Source organism: Centroberyx gerrardi, chromosome 6 (genome assembly GCF_048128805.1).
Source record: "Centroberyx gerrardi isolate f3 chromosome 6, fCenGer3.hap1.cur.20231027, whole genome shotgun sequence".
Taxonomy (NCBI): Eukaryota; Metazoa; Chordata; class Actinopteri; order Beryciformes; family Berycidae; genus Centroberyx; species Centroberyx gerrardi.
The window spans coordinates 33,232,761-33,243,105 of record NC_136002.1 but is presented as its reverse complement, the minus strand read 5'-3'; the positions used below and the strand labels follow the sequence as shown (position 1 = coordinate 33,243,105).

The following is a 10,345-nucleotide window of genomic DNA, read 5'->3' as shown; positions in this document are numbered from 1 at the left end:
ACACACACACACACACACACACACACAGAGTTAAAAGTGGAGGTTAACTGCTTGGAAGGTCACTAGAAAAGAACTCATTAACTACCCAGAATGCTCTGGGGAGGGAGAGCGAGGCGAGGGAAACCCTTCCTCTGGCAAAACAAACTGCACCGTTCCTCACTTAGGTCCTCATCACACACACACACACACACACACACAAAGCAGGGTTTTTTATAGCACTGTGTCTATGAAGCTCCATGGTTCCTAGATTGTGTGTGTGCGTGTGTGTGTGTGTGTGTGTGTGTGTGTGCGTGTGTGTGTGTGTGTGTGTGTGTGTGTGCGTGTGTGTGTGTGTGTGTGTGATGGATGTTGTTGTGAGCAGCTCTGTCCCTCCTGGGATCCACTAGCAGCTCCACCGCTCTACCTGATCCGTCTACCATGACACTCTCTCTCTCTCTCTCTCTCTCTAACTGTATCTAGCTCTCTCTACCATGACAGTCACCGGCAATTATGGCAAATCTGGTGGGAGTGTGTGTGTGTGTGTGTGTGTGTTTCAGTAAGCGGGTGACAGGGAGAAGTGGAGAGACTTCAGACACTTGGCTGTTGTTTCTCAAATATTGCATATTTTGTTGTGCTGCATCGTTTGGCTTTTTACACTCTGACAAGGAAAAGGTGTTCTTCAGAAGAGACGAAAGAGACAGAAGAGACGGAAGAGAAAGAAGAGACAGAAGAGATGGAAGAGAAAGAAGAGACAGAAGAGAAAGAAGAGACGGAAGAGAAAGAAGAGACAGAAGAGAAAGAAGAGACAGAAGAGAAAGAAGAGACGGAAGAGAAAGAAGAGACGGAAGAGACAGAAGAGACGGAAGAGAAAGAAGAGACGGAAGAGATGGAAGAGAAAGAAGAGACGGAAGAGAAAGAAGAGACGGAAGAGAAAGAAGAGACAGAAGAGAAAGAAGAGACAGAAGAGAAAGAAGACGGAAGAGAAAGAAGAGACGGAAGAGAAAGAAGAGACGGAAGAGACGGAAGAGAAAGAAGAGACGGAAGAGATGGAAGAGAAAGAAGAGACGGAAGAGAAAGAAGAGACGGAAGAGAAAGAAGAGACGGAAGAGACGGAAGAGAAAGAAGAGACGGAAGAGAAAGAAGAGACAGAAGAGACGGAAGAGACAGAAGAGACGGAAGAGAAAGAAGAGACGGAAGAGAAAGAAGAGAAAGAAGAGAAAGAAGAGACAGAAGAGAAAGAAGAGACAGAAGAGAAAGAAGACGGAAGAGACGGAAGAGAAAGAAGAGACGGAAGAGAAAGAAGAGACAGAAGAGAAAGAAGAGACGGAAGAGAAAGAAGAGACAGAAGAGAAAGAAGAGACGGAAGAGACAGAAGAGACGGAAGAGAAAGAAGAGACGGAAGAGAAAGAAGAGACAGAAGAGAAAGAAGAGACGGAAGAGACAGAAGAGACGGAAGAGAAAGAAGAGAAAGAAGAGATGGAAGAGAAAGAAGAGAAAGAAGAGACAGAAGAGAAAGAAGAGACAGAAGAGAAAGAAGACGGAAGAGACGGAAGAGAAAGAAGAGACGGAAGAGAAAGAAGAGACGGAAGAGACAGAAGAGACGGAAGAGAAAGAAGAGACAGAAGAGAAAGAAGAGACAGAAGAGAAAGAAGACGGAAGAGACGGAAGAGAAAGAAGAGACGGAAGAGAAAGAAGAGACGGAAGAGAAAGAAGAGACGGAAGAGACGGAAGAGAAAGAAGAGACGGAAGAGACAGAAGAGACGGAAGAGACGGAAGAGACAGAAGAGAAAGAAGAGACAGAAGAGAAAGAAGACGGAAGAGACGGAAGAGAAAGAAGAGACGGAAGAGAAAGAAGAGACGGAAGAGAAAGAAGAGACGGAAGAGACAGAAGAGACGGAAGAGAAAGAAGAGAAAGAAGAGACGGAAGAGAAAGAAGAGAAAGAAGAGACGGAAGAGAAAGAAGAGACAGAAGAGAAAGAAGAGACGGAAGAGAAAGAAGAGACGGAAGAGACGGAAGAGAAAGAAGAGAAAGAAGAGACAGAAGAGACAGAAGAGAAAGAAGAGACAGAAGAGAAAGAAGACGGAAGAGACGGAAGAGAAAGAAGAGACGGAAGAGAAAGAAGAGACAGAAGAGAAAGAAGAGACGGAAGAGAAAGAAGAGAAAGAAGAGACGGAAGAGAAAGAAGAGAAAGAAGAGAAAGAAGAGACGGAAGAGAAAGAAGAGACGGAAGAGAAAGAAGAGAAAGAAGAGACGGAAGAGAAAGAAGAGACAGAAGAGAAAGAAGAGACGGAAGAGAAAGAAGACAGAAGAGAAAGAAGAGACGGAAGAGAAAGAAGAGACAGAAGAGACGGAAGAGACGGAAGAGAAAGAAGACAGAAGAGAAAGAAGAGACGGAAGAGAAAGAAGAGAAAGAAGAGACGAAGAGACAGAAGAGAAAGAAAAACAGGAACTTTAGGATTACCAATTTAACTGTCTATCTCTTTGTCTTCCTCCTCTCTCTTTCTCTCTCTCTCTCTCTCTCTCTCTCTCTCTCTCTCTCTCTCGCCCCCTCCCATCCATCCATATGGCAGCAGTGAGTGAGTGTTAAATCAATGGAGGGAGAATTAATATGGGAGTTATGGGAGGAGATGAGACGGATGGATGATAATGACCTCCACCTCTCTCTCTCTCTCCCTCTCTCTCTCTACCTCTCTCTCCCTCTCTCCCTCTCTCTCTACCTCTTTCTCTACCTCTTTCTCTACCTCTCTCTCTACCTCTCTCTGTCCATTTCTCTCCCTGTAATTAATCCAGTTCATTCAACCAAGTCAGAGAGAGGAGAGAGAAATGAACAGGTTGAACAGCTGAGATGAAGAAATGAAGAACGACTCAGAAGAAAGAGAGAAACCCAAAAATAAGGATGACAAGAAAATCTCTCTCTCTCTCTGTCTCACTGTGTTGTTTTTGCTCTACAGTAGCAGACAATTGTGTGGATCAATACGTGATTTCTGCCTGTTACACACACACACACACACACACACACACACACTTAACCGCTTGAATGGTGTTGTGTGTAGTTCTGATTGTTAGTTTTAGTACTATTAATAGCAGCAGTAGCAGCAGTAATACTACTAATAGTAGTAGTAGTAATACTTTCAGTAGTAGTAGTAGTACTAGCAGTAGCAGAAGTAGTAGTAAAAATAAATAGTACAATAATAACCATCTCTCTCTCTCTCTCTCTGCAGGGCGTTCTTCATCTCCACCCTCCTCCTCCTCTCTGTGGTGGGCGGAGCCTCGTCGGCTGTCAGTCAGCCCAGCGAGCCGTCAGGTGGGTGACGGACAGAGCATGCTGGGAAATTCACACATTATTCCCAGCAGTTCGGATCCATGTGGGCCCACACTGAGGCTCCGCAGCAGTTTAGTGTGTTTAGATGTCAGCTTGTTAATTAGCTGACCACAGTATCTCAGCTAACCGTCACTGTCTAACACATCACTGTTAGCTAGCTAAAACTCAAACTATCCAAAAGGTTGTTAGTTATCTGGACTCCTTCACTTACAAAACACTGACATTTTAGACAATGTACTAATCTGTGTTTTTAAATAGTAAGCAATGAATAACAATGGATATAGTGTTCAGAAGTGGCCACGCTAAAGAGTCACAGTCATCTTCCTGTGCTGAAACTCATCAGTCCTGACATTACTGAGATCATACAGTTGTTTTTAAGGCAGAAATTCATATTTTTCCTGCTCCCCATCGGTTGAAACTGTGATAGCAGAGCTTTTCAGGAACTGCACTGACGGCACAGAAATCTGAACAGAGTAGAAAAGTAGATGGGTGGTTCCATCGATGCAAGGAATACTTTCTCTGGAGGAATAACGGTTAAAAAGAGCCAGTCCTGCTGTTTAAACTGTCCTGCGGGTCTGTCCTGCGGGTCTGTCCTGCGGGTCTGTCCCGCAGGCTGCAGGTCTGTCCTGCGGGTCTGTCCTGCGGGTCTGTCCCGCAGGCTGCAGGTCTGTCCTGCGGGTCTGTCCTGCAGGCTGCAGGTCTGTCCTGCAGGTCTGTCCTGCAGGTCTGTCCTGCGGGTCTGTCCTGCAGGTCTGTCCTGCAGGCTGCAGGTCTGTCCTGCGGGTCTGTCCTGCGGGTCTGTCCCGCAGGCTGCAGGTCTGTCCTGCGGGTCTGTCCTGCAGGCTGCAGGTCTGTCCTGCAGGTCTGTCCTGCAGGTCTGTCCTGCAGGTCTGTCCTGCGGGTCTGTCCTGCAGGCTGCAGGTCTGTCCTGCGGGTCTGTCCTGCAGGCTGCAGGTCTGTCCTGCGGGTCTGTCCTGCGGGTCTGTCCTGCGGGTCTGTCCTGCGGGTCTGTGCTGCGGGTCTGTCCTGCGGGTCTGTCCTGCAGGTCTGTCCTGCAGGTCCTTGGTGGAACTCTTGGAAAGAGAAAATCCTTCGTGTTAATCTGGTGCAACTCTGCAAAACCAGGGTTAATTAAAAAGCTAAGCGCTCGCCCCGCGGGACGAGGAGGACCGCTCCTGAGAGAGCAGGGTCATTTGTAACGCTGTCGGTGTGGGGGTGGGGGCGGGGGTGGGGGTTTCTGGAGGCTTAGAGGGTGGGGGTGGGGGCGGGGGGGTTGGGGGGTCGATGGATGTAAAGGGAGCAGAGGACTGGGATGGGGGGTAGATGGATGGGTTGGGGGTAAGCAGCAAACTGTAACAGGATACAGCAAAGAAAAAAAAAGGATAAAAATAAGAGACGAGCAAAAGAGGAATATTAAACACAACCGACAGTTACAACACTAGAATGAGTTAAAGACAACTGAGCAGCATTTCCCCCCTGAAATAGTATAAACTCATCCATGAATGATCCTCCTCAATCATGACTGGCCCACTGGTAGTGTGTGACAGTGTGTGTGTGTGTGTGTGACAGTGTGTGTGTGACAGTGTGTGTGTGTGTGTGTGTGACAGTGTGTGTGTCTGCAGAGAGCCTGATCTGCCTGGATTTTCTTGTTTCTGAATGTTCGGGACGTTTCTGGGCGTTTGTTTTGTTAGCAGGTGAGTCCTGCAACCAAAACACTCGCTGGCTGAACTCTGATACGGAGGAACTGGAGTTCTGTCAGGGCGAGCTAGCTACCACTGTTAGCGTAGCTTCATTGAAGCTGATAGCTAGCTAGCTAACCAAGCTAACAAGGACCGTGTTTCAAACTGCAGAGACTCCAGAGGTTAAATGGCATTTCCAGGAAATGACAACAGAGGAACTTAACAGTATTGTCAGTGTTGTGTGAGCAGCAGCATTACTTTAAAAAGCCTGTCTGGTCTTGTGTGAACAGCAGCTGCCTTTACTGGAAAAATTAAAAGCAGATTGGAGTTTTACAAACATTTCTCAGAGGCAGAAGTAATCTCATTGGTTGAGTTAAACCTCAGTGGGCGGAGTCAGTGGAAGTTAGGTAACTGGCAAACTTAATTAGCAATGGATCAATATGTTAATAAAAAATCCAAATGGAAATAACTTTTTTTCATTCCTTCATTACCATGGCATCATGATGTTGAAGGTCAGCAGCTAGCTAACTAGCTTACCTAGCTAGCTGTAGGCTAGTATGGCTAGTTTGAACTTGAAGGTCAGCTAGCTAACTAGCTAACCTACATAACTTAGTATGATAGATTGTATTTTTTCAGTTAGCAGCAGAGCGCTAGGCTTCATAATATTAGCTTCCTCCTCTCTTACCTCTTGTCTTTCTCACTGAGCTTCAGTCTGATGTTACTGAGCCAGAAACGCTGTGATTCTCTGGCTCCGCCCACTGAGGTTTAACTCAACCAATCAGATTATTTCTGCTTCCAAGTAAAGTTTGTAAACCTAAAACTACAATCTGCATGAAGAGCATGAGAATATATGAATTGCAACATGGATGAGGGGTGGATGGATGGGGCATCTGAGTGTGTGTGTGTGTGTGTGTGTGTGTGTGTGTGTGTGTGTGTGTGTGTGTGTGTGTGTGTGTGTGTGTGAAAGCATAGAGGTGAATGGATGGATGGATGGGGTTGAAGGTATTTGGTAGATGGATGGATGGAGGGAGGAGAGGGAGGCGGCTGGATGTTGGAGGAGGTTTTAATAGAAAGACAAATACTCTCTCTGGGAAAACCTGACAGGTCAATTACCAACACACTGCTGCAGCACACACACACACACACACACACACACACACACACACACACACACACACACAGGCCCACCACTACCTCTAAGGTGTAAAGAGCCTCCATTAATCCAGCCGGTGTTCAGCATCCTGAGGCTGAAACACGACGTCTCCTCCTATTATCCTGCAGTCTGGGCTCTCAAGCTGAGGCTCCGGGCCCAAAACGGGCCGCAGGTCTGTTTCCAGGGTCCACACTCCCACCAGAGGAAGAGAAGGCAGCATCAGTAGAGGTGTTTTTGAATTAGAGCTGATGGTCCCTGACATTTTGTGCTGACATTTTGTGATGATAATTAATACTTTTTAAATTTGACCATTTACATGCCGGAAAATAAAATAAAAAATTGCAGTATTTTCCAGTGTTTCCCCAAAGTTTTCTTCCAATCAGGGTGGAAAAGCCTCAGAAACATTTAGACCATCATGGGACACTAAAACTCTCCACTGAAACCAGGATTATGATGTGTGTATGTATAGTATATAACTACTATAAAGAAAAATCTCAGTGTTTCATTAGAACCAGTTCAGGTGAAGGTCTTCCCATTACTGTAACAACCAGTGTAGTATTGATCAATTCTACAGGAAATAGGTAATCAATCAAGTCAGGCAGGTCATGTCCAGGAGGAGCAGTGAATCAGTTTCACACAATAAGAACAAGCGTGGCTTAAGTTTTAGTGTCTCATGGTCCCAGTCTGTTTCTGAGACAGGAAGAAAACTGTGGAGGAAAAACTGAATTCTGGGAATATTTGTGTCATGAAAAGGTCAAACCACAAAATATCTGCAGCTTCAGTCCAAAAATATCTGGCACCGGCCTTCAAAAAACATATGAGTCAAACTCTATGATTCATGTGGTGTTTTTTTACTGTGGAATTTTATTTTTGGCACAAATGTTCCAGTCACTTTTTCACTTCAGAAATCTTTTTTTTGTTGTTGTTGTTTCAACTTTTTATTGAGGAATAAAGAGTAAACAATGTCAGTGCTGGCATCCGAGAATTTTTACAATTTTCACAACAATTATCCCAAACATAGAAGGAAAAAACAGAGAAATACTTTGCTGTTTATATATATTTCTAAAAAAAAATGTAACTTCTAAAACCCATATTGGTCTAAGTAGAGGTAGAGGTTGTGTACTTTCTAATTAAAGGCAGTAGAGGTTGTGTACTTTCTAATTAAAGGCAGTAGAGGTTGTGTACTTTCTAATTAAAGGCAGTAGAGGTTGTGTACTTTCTAATTAAAGGCAGTAGAGGTTGTGTACTTTCTAATTAAAAGCAGTAGAGGTTGTGTACTTCACAAGTAAAGGCAGTAGAGGTTGTGTACTTTATAAGTAAAGGCAGTAGAGGTTGTGTACTTTCTAATTAAAGGCAGTAGAGGTTGTGTACTTTCTAATTAAAGGCAGTGGAGGTTGTGTACTTTCTAAGTAAAGGCAGTAGAGGTTGTGTACTTTCTAAGTAAAGGCAGTAGAGGTTGTGTACTTTCTAATTAAAGGCAGTAGAGGTTGTGTACTTTCTAATTAAAGGCAGTGGAGGTTGTGTACTTTCTAAGTAAAGGCAGTAGAGGTTGTGTACTTTCTAAGTAAAGGCAGTAGAGGTTGTGTACTTTATAAGTAAAGGCAGTAGAGGTTGTGTACTTTCTAATTAAAGGCAGTAGAGGTTGTGTACTTTATAATTAAAAGCAGTAGAGGTTGTGTACTTTATAATTAAAGGCAGTAGAGGTTGTGTACTTTCTAATTAAAGGCAGTAGAGGTTGTGTACTTTATAAGTAAAGGCAGTAGAGGTTGTGTACTTTATAAGTAAAGGCAGTAGAGGTTGTGTACTTTCTAATTAAAGGCAGTGGAGGTTGTGTACTTTCTAATTAAAGGCAGTAGAGGTTGTGTACTTTATAATTAAAGGCAGTAGAGGTTGTGTACTTTCTAATTAAAGGCAGTAGAGGTTGTGTACTTTCTAATTAAAGGCAGTAGAGGTTGTGTACTTTATAAGTAAAGGCAGTAGAGGTTGTGTACTTTATAAGTAAAGGCAGTAGAGGTTGTGTACTTTCTAATTAAAGGCAGTAGAGGTTGTGTACTTTCTAATTAAAAGCAGTAGAGGTTGTGTACTTTATAAGTAAAGGCAGTAGAGGTTGTGTACTTTCTAATTAAAAGCAGTAGAGGTTGTGTACTTTATAAGTAAAGGCAGTAGAGGTTGTGTACTTTCTAATTAAAGGCAGTAGAGGTTGTGTACTTTATAAGTAAAGGCAGTAGAGGTTGTGTACTTTATAAGTAAAGGCAGTAGAGGTTGTGTACTTTCTAATTAAAGGCAGTAGAGGTTGTGTACTTTCTAATTAAAAGCAGTAGAGGTTGTGTACTTTATAAGTAAAGGCAGTAGAGGTTGTGTACTTTCTAATTAAAAGCAGTAGAGGTTGTGTACTTTATAAGTAAAGGCAGTAGAGGTTGTGTACTTTCTAATTAAAGGCAGTAGAGGTTGTGTACTTTCTAATTAAAGGCAGTAGAGGTTGTGTACTTTCTAATTAAAGGCAGTAGAGGTTGTGTACTTTATAAGTAAAGGCAGTAGAGGTTGTGTACTTTCTAATTAAAGGCAGTAGAGGTTGTGTACTTTCTAATTAAAGGCAGTAGAGGTTGTGTACTTTATAAGTAAAGGCAGTAGAGGTTGTGTACTTTCTAATTAAAGGCAGTAGAGGTTGTGTACTTTCTAATTAAAGGCAGTAGAGGTTGTGTATTTCAGATAAAGTCTAAATGATTTCGTTTTTTTAGTTTTAATGCGACTCTATCTGTTTCCATTATGAAGTGAGTGTTTTAACTGCTGTAATGAAATCACAGTGTAATAACTTCAGGCCGACGCTCTGCTGCTTGATCCACTACAGCTGTAAATCAATGGAGGAGGAACACTGGCACAGCGCCGAGGGTGTGTGTGTGTGTGTGTGTGTGTGCGTGTGTGTGTGTGCGTGTGTGTGTGTGTGTGTGGGTGTGCGTGTGTGTGTGTGTGTGTGTGTGTGTGTGTAACGCTCCATTGCCTTCTATCACTCTGACTGTTCCTCTCCTCCTCTCTCCCTCCTTTCCTTCTATTCAAAGTAATTTATCAGAATTAAATAAAATGAATACAGTATATACAGAACAAACAAGCAATCAATTAAATACATGAAAACAAATAAATGGATAAATAAATAGACAAAAAATAAATAAATAATACCTAGATAAATAAATACATATAAACAAATAAATGTGTAAAGAAACTCTCACATACGAAGGAAAAAACCCCAGAAGTCAAACTGCTGTTATTTTGCATGACTTGGACTCGAGTCCCAGTTTGAATAGCTTGAGACTTGACTTGCTGCATGAAGAGAAGACTTGAGACTTGACTTGACTTGGGTTCTGGTGACTTGGGACTTGACTCTGACTTGTACTTTGATGACTTGAAAAGGTTTCTAAAGTCTTGACTTGAGATCTTGTGTTTGTGTAAATGACTTAGATTGAAAGTGATGAGATTTGTTCCAGCGGACGACTGAATTTAAATTCTGTTTTCTGAATTTGTATGGAATGATTGAATTTATTGAAGTTGAAACTGATTATAGAAATCAAACTCATGATGCTCTTACCAAGTTTTTATCCTATTAAAACCATATTGCATTGAAAAGTCCTAGATATTTAGTTTTCTTTAAGATTTGTTCTGACTTGACTTGCTGTTCTACATTTAAACTTGAGACTTGACTTTAATGACTTGGACTTGACTTGGTAATCTACATTTAGACTTGGGACTTGACTTGAGACTGACTTGGGACTGGAGCAGAGTTGACTTGGTCTCACCTCTGCTGCTTGCTGCTGAAGCAGAACAGTTTCCCCACAGCATCAATAAAGTTTCATCACATCACTTTGCTGCAGCCTGTGTGTTTATTATTAAAACTCTCTGTATAATTAAATATCTGTCCTGTTTCCAGGAACACATGACTGGAACATGTGACAACAGACTGACTAAGTTTAAAATGACTCAAATTGTACGGCTTTGTTTTTCATTATTATCAATCTTATTATTAAAAATTGTCTGCCTTCTTTCAGCATGCAGCGAGGGGCTGATGGGAAATTTAAATGGCAGCAGTTTCTACAGAGTGCAGATGGCTGCCAAGTCAATTAGACATTAGATTACTAATCTGATTTATTTTATAATCCAATTGATTTTATAATCCGATTGATTTTTCTAATCTGATGTTTCATTATTTTATGATTTCAGCG

The 10,345-nt window shown here is 42.5% G+C and overlaps 1 protein-coding gene across 1 annotated transcript in view; it reads left to right on the top strand.

Moving 5' to 3' along the window:
- The first annotated feature begins 3,248 nt into the window (after positions 1 to 3,248).
- The window catches only part of il1rap (interleukin 1 receptor accessory protein), a 33,549-nt gene continuing 26,452 nt past the window's right edge, over positions 3,249 to 10,345 (top strand). The window contains 1 exon segment of the mRNA XM_078284161.1: positions 3,249 to 3,284. The gene's annotated coding sequence lies outside the window, so the exon portion shown is untranslated.